Source organism: Apium graveolens, chromosome 2 (genome assembly GCF_009905375.1).
Source record: "Apium graveolens cultivar Ventura chromosome 2, ASM990537v1, whole genome shotgun sequence".
In the NCBI taxonomy this organism is placed as follows: Eukaryota; Viridiplantae; Streptophyta; class Magnoliopsida; order Apiales; family Apiaceae; genus Apium; species Apium graveolens.
In genome coordinates, this window is record NC_133648.1 from 141775700 (window position 1) to 141787290 (window position 11591).

An 11591-nucleotide genomic window follows, 5' to 3' on the forward strand; every position below is an offset into this window, starting at 1 on the left:
TTGATCACCACAGTAATTTTCATCATTCATATGGACTGAGAGTGTGTGCATTAGCAAAATATCAGATAAAGATTAAAGTCTGATATACTTCAGTGCATCTTAGAAATAAGGCATAACTAAGAAAAATGCTTAAAATCTGTCATTAATAATGAAGTCTACTATAGGATAAATTTGTGCATGAGTCCACCTCAACTGTTTGTGCTCATTTTATGCATCTTTTAGAATTCTTTTTCATAGTGGCTTCTCAGTGTAAATGAGTCACAACTGCTATCAGAATTTATGCTATTATCAGAGTATTTCTCCAGTAATCAGAGAATGTGAAAAGTCACCAAGAGAAATTTATTTGCTTTTCTAATGCATATTACTTAATACCAGCAATGCACTTGGGTCTTCCCTTCCACATATTTACTCTAGATCTCAAAGGAGTACCTGACTTTAATTTTCTTTTCTTTTTTGTTCTTCAGATAAGTGAGGATTATCAGCATTTAGGTTATCCTTAAGATTTACTAACATCAGAATTTGACAGATAAGAAGCAAGAATCTAGTTTGTGACTTAGTAATAAGATACACAAAGTAAATTTGACTAAGCTCAAAATCAGAATTTGCTTGTGTTAATGAATTTCCACATAAACAACTAATTCAGACATGGGATTTCTAGTATGTTAAAGACTACTAGGTTAGCATCTAGCACAGTAATCCTCATTGGATTGAATAGTCACAGAACATTCAAATCACTATCAGAGTATATAGATCCACATCAGATAATAATCAGCATTTAATGTATTTTAACAACTTCCTGCAGCAATATATTTTGCTTCTGCAGTTGATGTGGAAGTTGATTTTTGTTTCTTGCTAAACCAAGAAACTAATCTGCCTCCAAGAAATTGGCAGCTTCTACTTGTGTTTTTCCTGTCTATTTTGCATCCTGCAAAATCTGCATCTAAGTAACCTATTAGCTTAAAATCTAATTCTCTAGGTGTTAGGGCGAAAACACACGCTAATAACACACGCAAGTATACGCGTTCGCAAATAATATAGAATACTTTCTTGTTCGTTCCCACAGAGACTCGGACTAATTATGTTCAATTAAACTCACTCACCAATGTATGATTACTTCTCAATGTTAAGACAATAACACTTAGATTTGATTAACTAATTATTAACTACAATTAACTACGAGAATTAAGCACTTAATTAACACTTAAATTAACAATATTAAAACACTCATGAGTTCACAACTTCATTACTACTTCCTTCAATAGTCATTGATATTACCCTTAGCATGCAACAGTGATGATATTAATCGAATAGCACGAAACTGATAAAAGCCAACTTTCATTGTACTAATACCATTCTACCAAACATCCACAATTAAGATAGAAGTTGAATAGGCATCAATTATGTTGAGTCCCTATATGTCTACAGAAATTGACAACATAACGATTTAAGCACAAGTTATTCCTTTTGATTATACAAGGCGAATAAAACGGTTAGAGTTATCCACTAATCATTCATACTCGTACATGAACCTATGCTAGCATGGCAAGTTCTAAATCTCGAGATCCACCGTCGCTTCACAAGAGATTAACAACCTATCTTATATGTTCGTGATGCACATAAGACGAATACGCACAACCAATACTAGATATCATATAATCATTACACACTAAGGTATTAAACAATCAACTAAAGAATTCCATAGTAAATCCGTTACGACCCCATGATCACTATTAGCCCATGATAACACTCATCGTCACATGGGTTCATATGAAAACATGATAATAACACACAAGAATAATAACTAAAACTACTTATATTAAACCAGAGTACGTTACAAGAGTAAATAGGTTCAAAGTAAAGAAAACTAGCATCCAACGTTACAACAAAATAAAGAATCACAAGAAAATATGCTTCCTCTTCGTTGCGATGTGCTAAAATGGTCTTCTTCCTTATCTCCTTGCTCTTCGATTAATACTACGATCCAACCTTTTTGAAACGTCTCTGAAATCTACTTATATATGAGTCCCATAAAGCCCAGCTAACTCAGAAGTTGGAAGTTAAACAGAATTAGGAGTCTAAAATAATAAATCTGGTTTTCCGTCCCTGAGCGGCCGCTCAGCATTCCTGAGCGGGCCGCTCAGCTTCCTGAGCGGTCGCTCAGCACAGCTGAGCGGGCGCTCAGCTCCCTACTGGAAACTGCTCTGTTTTTCTCCCGTTTCTTCGCTGCAATCTGCTCCTATCTTCCCGCTTACAATGCAAAACATATGCCAAGGCTTATTATTGATGAAATCTCTCCCGAAATGTAATTAATACCCTGAAATGCACAAACACTAGAAAAACGCATCAAATACAAAAAATACTTGATTTCAAGACATCAATTCAAGCCATTATAAGACGTTCTAAGTGGTATAAAATGCCACTTATCACACCCCCAAACTTAAATTGATGTTTACCCTAAAGTGTCACAGACTCAAAAACAAAACAAAAACATGCATGAATGCAATCTATATGAAATGCAGTGATCCCCCTTACTACGACCAAACCAACCAACTTACGACATCTCAACAAATGCAATTAGGCGAATAAAGATCAATCAAACCATGCAAACTAATATACAGCCGGAAACGTGGTGTGTGAAGATTCTTAACAGATATGCTTCAAAACTAGATCAATTACTATAACTCGAGTATCCTCAAGGTAATCACATGATTATACGAAGAATAAAATTCTAGGCACAAAATGACTTATAACACTTCAAGATTTCTGGAGCTTATTACGGAATCATGCTTTTTATTTATAACAAACAAATGCTTATTTGACCGTGCAATGAGTGAGGTCCACAAATGACTTATACAATGGCATCCATGTAGCGAGCGTTAGGTTAGCGGATCCCAGACTATAAAAGCCTTAGGTCACTAGGCACAAAGTCCCCTAAGAACTTAATAACTCGAATACCAAAGAACCCACTCGTGATCAATTATACATAAACTTTTTTTTTCTCTTTTCTATTTTTTTTCTTCTTTTTTTTCAAAATTTCTGAGCAAGTGCGTTTCGCTCCATCTTGCTCAACCCTAGACTACTCGCAGAAAAATACGAGCTGGCTACTAGCCATTTGACGCCTAGCCACAATTAGCATTGAATTCCATTTTTTTACTCCAATTTTTCTTTTCATGCCTTTTATCACTAAGAACCTATTATAAAATTCTAAGCATAATTAATAGATTAACCTCGAAAACCATCGAACCATAACAACAATCTAGTCCTTAAGCATTCTCTAAGACTTAGTGAAATTACAAGTGTTTCTAGCATGCATATCATCCTACACGACTCAACATCACTTTAACGTTATCACTACACTCGCATCAACATCACAAATTAATTGGTAAATCAGCGCAAAAGGGATCATGGTATATGCATGAGCTATATGACATGATAAATAAAGCTATAAATAAATAAAATAAATCATAAAAAAACTATATGGGAAAAAAATATGCAACTATATGAACTAAACTATCATGAATATGCAACTATATGACACACACACAAAATATTCCTTAACTACCACCCCCAAACTTAAAATCTTCACTGTCCCCAGTGAAGGTAGTAGAAAGGACCACAAGGTATACCTACTCGGAGAGATCATCGTCATCATCACCCTCAGAGGGTGGTGTATCAGGAGGCGGATATGCAGAGTCCTCACCAAAAACTTGCCACTGGATGTCAGCTCCAAGGCCTCTAAAAGCAGTCCCGAGCGCAAGGGTGAGCTCCTGAGCAAACCTGCTCTATATCTCGTACATAGCATCCATCCTCCTCGATAGCCTCCTATCCTGGGCATCAGCCATCCCAGCACCCTTCTGAGCTCTAGAAGAACCAGCCTCATCTCGCCTTGGCCTCGCCATGGTAGCACCTCGTGTTGGACGCCCTCCTGGAAGATGATAACCCAGCCCATGCTCCTTGGGCTCTCCACCAGTCCACTCCTGCATCGCATGCAGAGCCCGGAGTCAATAGGAGCGGCCGGCAACTGCAACTGCTCGTGAGACGGCCACTGAACTCCCACTGCTCGGCAAAGCTTTGTAACTGCAACTGCATGTGAAGTAGGCAGAATATTAGCGCAAATAAAAGCATTCCATGCACGGGCATACCTATTCATCGCGATTGCCGGAAAATGGCGATACTCGTTAGTCCCAGTCTTGAAAGTCCAAACTGTGCCCGATCTACAGAGAGTAGCACAAATCAAGTCCAAGTCAAAATCCTCAGCAGTCTTCTCGTTCCAGTTCTCCACCGTGGGCTTCCTCTGTCGCTGCCCAATCACACGGTGAATCGCCGCAGGGTGATAATCCACCATCATCCCCCGAATAACAGAATACCCATTCTTTTCAGCCTTCGCGTTCGCATATAACTCGCGAACAACGCTCATCGGAAGTGCTTTAGGAGACTCACAAAAAGCAATCCAACCCTTCTCAGCAATCATAGGCAACAACTCACCATCCCTCCCCGATGGTAAGAACCCCCTCTCCTTCAAAATCGGCTTACCCAGAAGCCTAGTATACTCCTCCTCAGCAGCCCTATCAAACAACCGAGGCCTCGCAGCAGTACCCCTTGAAGAATCAGCAGTAGGGACAGTGCTGCTGCTATCAATAGTCCTGGATCTCTTGGGTGCTATCGAAACTGAGAAAAAGTGTTTAAGATTTGTGGTTTTGAATATAGGAGAGAGTATAAGGTTTGAAAGTGAATGGGGAGTATATGCAATAGGTGTATGTATATATAGGGTATAGATTAGGGTAAAATTTGATTAGGAGTGGGTTTTGAGGGTTAAAAATGTGGGTAATGGGAAAATAAATCGTGGGTAATGGGGCTGTGTTTTGGTTTTTTATTTTCCAGATTTTTTTGGATTTTTATAGGACATAACAAATTTTCTTCCAGTCGGGCCCTGAGCGGTCGCTCAGCAAAGCTGAGCGAGCGCTCAGGGGTCTTCTGGAATTTTTTTTCCTTGCCCTATTTTTCTGATTTTTTTGTGGTTTTGGATAGGTTAATAACTTCTGAGGGTTCTTGTAACAACAAATCATGGGTTTCCTCCCAAGAAGCGCTTCTTTTTTGTCATTAGCTTGACATAGCGTACCTTAATCAAGTTGACAATAAAACGGCACTAACCACCTGCCAGTTTGTCGTGTCCCCATAGTAATGCTTCAAATGCTGACCATTAACCTTGAATGCTTGGTCCGGATGATTCTAAAAAATCTCCACCGCTCCATGTGGAAACACAGTTTTGACAATAAAAGGTCCAGACCACCTTGATTTTAACTTCCCAGGAAAAAGTCGGAGACGAGAGTTGAATAAAAGCATTTTCTGTCCCGGCACAAATAACTTAGGATGTAACTTCCTGTCGTGCCACCTTTTCACTTTTTCTTTGTACATTTTGTTGTTCTCGTACGCTTGGAGTCAAAATTCATCAAGTTCATTTAGCTGAAGCATTCGCTTCTTTCCAGCTGCATCGAGATCCAGGTTTAACTTCTTCAATGCCCAATAGGCCATAAGCTCAAGCTCCGCAGGTAAATGACATCCCTTACCATACACAAGTTGAAATGGGGACATCCCAAGTGGAGGCTTATATGCTGTTCTGTAAGCCCAAACAGCTTCATCAAGCTTTAAAGACCAATCCTTCCTTGACGGACAAACAACCTTCTCTAAAATGCACTCGATCTCTCTATTAGACACTTCCGCTTGACCATTCGTTTGCGGATGATAGGCAGTAGCAACACGATGATTCACATTGTAGCACCGCATCATAGAAGTGAACTTACGGTTGTAGAAATGCGACCCTTCATCACTTATGATTACTCGTGGCGTTCCAAACCTTGTGAAAATCTGCTTATGAAGAAAATTTAACACTACCTTTGCATCATTTATTGGCAGAGCTTTGACTTCTACCCATTTTGAGACATAATCGACTGCCAGCAAGATGTACTGATTATTGCAGGATGAGATAAAAGGCCCCATGAAATCGATTCCCCAAACATCAAAGACCTCGACTTCGAGCATCACATTTAACGGCATCTCATCCTTTCTCGTAAGATTTCCCACTCTTTGGCAACGATCACACTTTAAAACGAACTGATGAGCATCCTTAAACAAAGTAGGCTAGAAAAAACCTACTTGCAGAATATGAGCTGTCGTCTTCTCACCACCATAGTGTCCACCATAAACTGTGGAGTGGTAGTCTCGTAATATCCCCTCTGTCTCACAGAATGGGATACATCTCCTGATGATCTGGTCAGCTCCCTGTCTAAATAAATACGGTTCATCCCACATATACCACTTCACCTCATGCAGAAACTTCTCCTTTTGAGCTGTGGTCAAATTATGAGGCATTATATTGCTGACAAGATAATTCACAATATCTGCAAACCATGGCTCTTCCTCCTGAACTGCGAACAACTGCTCATCCGGAAAAGATTCGTTGATCAATGTCTTATCATGTGAAGTAGACTCGGGATTCTCCAATCTAGAGAGATGGTCAGCTACTAGATTTTCAGTACCTTTTCGATCCTTGATCTCTAATTCAAATTCCAGTAGCAAGAGCACCCAACGAATGAGTCTAGGTTTCGATTCCTTCTTGGAAACCAAATAGCGAATGGCCGTATGATCAGTGAACACTGTCACCTTTGTCCCAAGCAAATAAGATCGAAATTTTTCGAAACCAAAGACTATATCCAAGAGCTCCTTCTCAGTAGTGGTGTAGTTCATTTGAGCTCCATTTAAGGTCTTGCTGTCATAGTAGACCACATGAAAGAGATTATTCTTGCGCTGCCCAAGAACTGCGCCCACCGCATAATCACTCGCATCGCAGATCATCTCAAAAGGCTCTGTCCAATCAGGTGCTGTAATAACTGGTGCAATTATCAAACTCTTCTTGAGAGTCTCGAATGCCGTCAAACATTCATCATCAAATTTAAAAGGCACATCCTTCTCAAGCAAGTTGCACAACGGTTTAGATATCTTCAAAAAGTCCTTGATGAAACGCCTATAAAAACCCGCATGACCAAGAAAACTACGGATTCCTTTCACAGAAATAGGCGGTGGAAGATTTTCAATGACTCCCACCTTGGCTTTGTCCACCTCAAGACCCTTGCTAGAGACCTTATGCCCAAGAATAATGCCTTCACGCACTATAAAGTGACATTTTTCCCAATTGAGCATCAAATTAGTTTACACACACCTTTTGAGCACCGCACAAAGATTATTCAAACATTCATCATACGAATGTCCAAAGACGGAGAAGTCGTCCATGAATACCTCGACATTATTTCCAATCATGTTAGAGAATATAGCCATCATACATCTCTGAAAAGTGGCCGGTGCGCCATATAAGCCAAACGAAACTCTGCGAAAAGCAAACGTTCCAAATGGACAAGTGAAGGTAGTCTTTTCTTGATCCTCTGGTGAAATACATATCTGATTATACCCCGAATAACCATCCAGAAGACAATAATACTCATGACCGGCCAACCTGTCAAGCATCTGATCAATAAATGGAAGAGGAAAGTGATCCTTCCTCGTGGCCTTGTTCAACTTTCTGTAGTCCATGCATACCCTCCATCATGTGACTGTTCGATTGGGGATGAGCACGTTCTTCTCATTTGCTACCACAGTAATACCTCCTTTCTTAGGTACACATTGCACGGGGCTCACCCAAGAACTGTCAGAAATAGGATAAATGATTCCTGCATCCAGCCACTTCAGAATTTCTTTCTTCACCACTTCTTTCATGATAGGATTAAGTATGCGATGTTGCTCAACAGTTGGCTTACTACCCTCCTCTAGCAGAATCTTATGCATGCAATATGAAGGGCTGATCCCTTTGATGTCTGCTATAGTCCATCCGATAGTCGATTTGAATTCTCTCAAGATCTTTAAGAGCTTGTCCTCCTCACTACCTGAAAGGTCAGATGCAATAATAACAGGTAAAGTAGATGCATCACCTAAAAAAGCATACCTCAAGTGTTCAGGCAATGGTTTAAGCTCCAAGATAGGTGTTTCCTCAATAGATTGTTTGAGCCTTCCTTCAGCATTTTTGAGGTCAGAAGTACCAAGAGATTCAAATGGTATGTCTAGCTTTCGCCTCCAAGGAGAAGCATTTAGATATTGTAGTTGTTCATTGACATCCTCATCATCACTGTCAAAATCCCCCACTAAGGCCTTCTCTAATGCATCAGTCATTAGCATATGATCAAGTTCTGAAGTAACCGTAGAATCAATCAAATCCACTTTTAAGCACTCCTCATCTTCTGTAGGGAATTTCATCACTTTGAATACATTGAATGTCACATCCTGATCCTGCACCCGCATAGTAAGTTCACCTTTCTGTACATCTATCAAGGTACAGCTTGTAGCCAAGAAGGGTCTCCCCAAGATTATGGGGATCTTCTTATCTTCCTCGAAATCCAGAATAACAAAGTCTGCAGGAAAAAAGAGCTTATCCACCTTTACTAGCACATCCTCCACTATGCCTCGTGGGTATGTAATAGATAGATCAGCTAATTGTAGAGACATGTAGGTGGGCTTTGGATCCGACAAATTCAACTTTTTAAAGATAGACAACGGCATCAGATTGATGCTTGCTCCCAAATCACAAAGGCACTTGTCAAAAGACAACTTGCCAATGGTGCAAGGAATGGTGAAACTACCTGGATCTTTTAGCTTTGGAGGTAACTTTTGTTGCAGCACAGCACTACATTCTTCCGTAAAAGCAACGGTCTCAAGATTATCCAGTTTCACCTTCCTTGAAAAAATACTCTTCATAAACTTTGCATAACTAGGCATTTGCTCCAGAGCCTCAGCGAAAGGTATATTGATGTGAAGTTTCTTGAACACCTCCAGAAACTTACCAAACTGCTTATCCAGCTTTTGTTGTTGTAATCTCTTAGGGAAAGGTGGTGGAGGATAGAGCTGTTTCTCCCCTATATTACCCTCAGGCAGAGTGTGTTCAACAGTAGTCTTCCTTGGTTCCACTGCTTTCTCATTTTGCTTAGCTTTTTCATCACCAACTTCAGCTTCTCCTTCTTTTGCTTTTTCAGCATCAGCAACTTTTCCAGATCTTAAGGTAATAGCCTTGACTTGCTCTTTAGCTTCCTTCCTGCCTGGCACTTCAGTATCACTGGGAAGTGTGCCAGGTTGACGATTAAGCACTGCATTGGCTATTTGACCGATTTGATTTTCCAAGGTTTTGATAGAGACCGCCTGACTTTTGCACAACAGCTTAAGTTCCTCAAAATCAGCACTAGAGGGTGGAGCTACACCTCCTTGTTGAGGATATGATTGCCTCTGAGCATACTGTTGTGGTTTCTGGAATCCAGGTGGATTAAACTGTTTACTTACGCCTTGCTGATATGGTTGCTGAATAGCATTCTGATTATTACTCCAGCTGAAATTTGGATGATTTCTGTTGTTAGGATGATAAGTAGCTGGCACAGGCTGCTGCGGTCGCTGATAATTGTTCACATACTGAACAAATTCGTTAACAAGAGAACACTGATCCGTAGCATGAGAACCTGCACAAAGCTCACAGACCATAGCTATCTGATTGACTCCATAGGTGGCTAGAGAATCGACCTTCATAGACAGCTCTTGGAGCTGCGCTACAATAGCTGTAGCTGCATCAACTTCCAAAATACCTGTTACCTTCCCAGGAATCATCCTTTGAGTTGGGTTTTGATGCTCATTTGCAGCCATAGTCTCAATAAGATTATAAGCCTCAGTATAGATTTTGGCCCATAAGGCGCCTCCAGATGCTGCATTGAGCATGGGCCGAGATTGGGCCCCCAAACCATTATAGAAACCAGTGATCACCATCCAATCAGGCATTCCATGATGTGGACACTTTCTCAACATCTCCTTATAGCGCTCCCAAGCTTCACACATAGATTCTATAGGTTGCTGCGCAAACTGAGTAAGAGTACTCCTCGTAGCCGCAGTCTTCGCCATTGGATAAAACTTCACCAGAAACTTTTGCGCAAGATCTTGCCAAGTAGTGATAGACCCACCTGGTTCAGAATGTAACCAGTCCTTAGCTTTATCCCTCAGTGAGAATGGGAAAACCCTCAACTTGATAGCCTCATCAGTCACACCATTATATTTGAAAGTACTGCAGATCTCGACAAAATTCCTTATATGCATGTCGGGTTCTTCAGTCGCAGCACCTCCGAAAGAAATAGAATTCTGCACCATCTGAATAGTGCCCGGCTTGATTTCAAAGGTATTAGCCTGAATAGCCGGATGAAGAATGCTAGACTGAATGTCATCAATTTTGGGCCGAGGTAAGTCCATAAGAGCTGGATCCGCCGGAACAATACGATCACCCATGATTACTGGCTCTTTCTGCTCACTTCCTGAATCCGAATCTTCAAAATCTATCTTCTTCGGAATATCAAGAACTTCGTCTGTCTCCTCAGCCATATCTAAAGTCCTCTTGCGAGTACGAGAACGTGTTTGCGTAAACGCTCGCTAAAGTACCTGAAACACAACCAGAAACAATAAGTAACACGTCTTAATCACTGAGTCCTAATGACCAATCATGATAAGTACATAAACTAAACAAATACGCCGAGTCCCCGGCAGCGGCGCCAAAAACTTGTTAGGGCGAAAATACGCGCTAATAACACACGCAAGTATACGCGTTCACAAATAATATAGAATACTTTCTAGTTCATTCCCACAGAGACTCAGACTAATTATGTTCAATTAAACTCATTCACCAATGTATGATTACTTCTCAATGTTAAGACAATAACACTTAGATTTGGTTAACTAATTATTAACTACACTTAACTACGAGAATTAAGCACTTAATTAACACTTAAATTAACAATATTAAAACACTCATGAGATCACAACTTCATTACTACTTCCTTCAATAGTCATTGATATTACCCTTAGCATGCAACAATGGTGAAATTAATCGAATAACACGAAACTGATAAAAGCCAACTTTCATTGTACTAATACCATTCTACCAAACATCCACAATTAAGATAGAAGTTGAATAGGCATCAATTATGTTGAGTCCCTATATGTCTACAGAAATTGACAACATAACGATTTAAGCACAAGTTATTCCTTTTGATTACACAGGGCGAATAAAACGGTTAGAGTTATCCACTAATCATGCATACTCGTACATGAACCTATGCTAGCATGGCAAGTTCTAAATCTCGAGATCCACCGTCGCTTCACAAGAGATTAACAACCTATCTTATATGTTCGCGACGCACATAAGACGAATACGCACAACCAATACTAGATATCATACAATCATTACACATTAAGGTATTAAACAATCAACTAAAGAATTCCATAGTAAATCCGTTACGACCCCATGATCACTATTAGCCCATGATAGCATCCATCGTCATCATGGGTTCATATGAAAACATGATAATAACACACAAAAATAATAACTAAAACTACTTATATTAAACCAGAGTACGTCACAAGAGTAAATAGGGTCAAAGTAAAGAAAACTAGCATCCAACGTTACAACAAAATAAAGAATCACAAGAAAATATGCTTCCTCTTCATTGCGGTGTGCTAAAACG

General features: G+C 40.0%; 1 pseudogene; it reads left to right on the plus strand.

The window, feature by feature from the left end:
* The first annotated feature begins 9859 nt into the window (after positions 1-9859).
* On the plus strand, positions 9860-9954 carry LOC141709376 (small nucleolar RNA R71; annotated as a pseudogene).
* The last annotated feature ends 1637 nt before the right edge of the window (positions 9955-11591 follow it).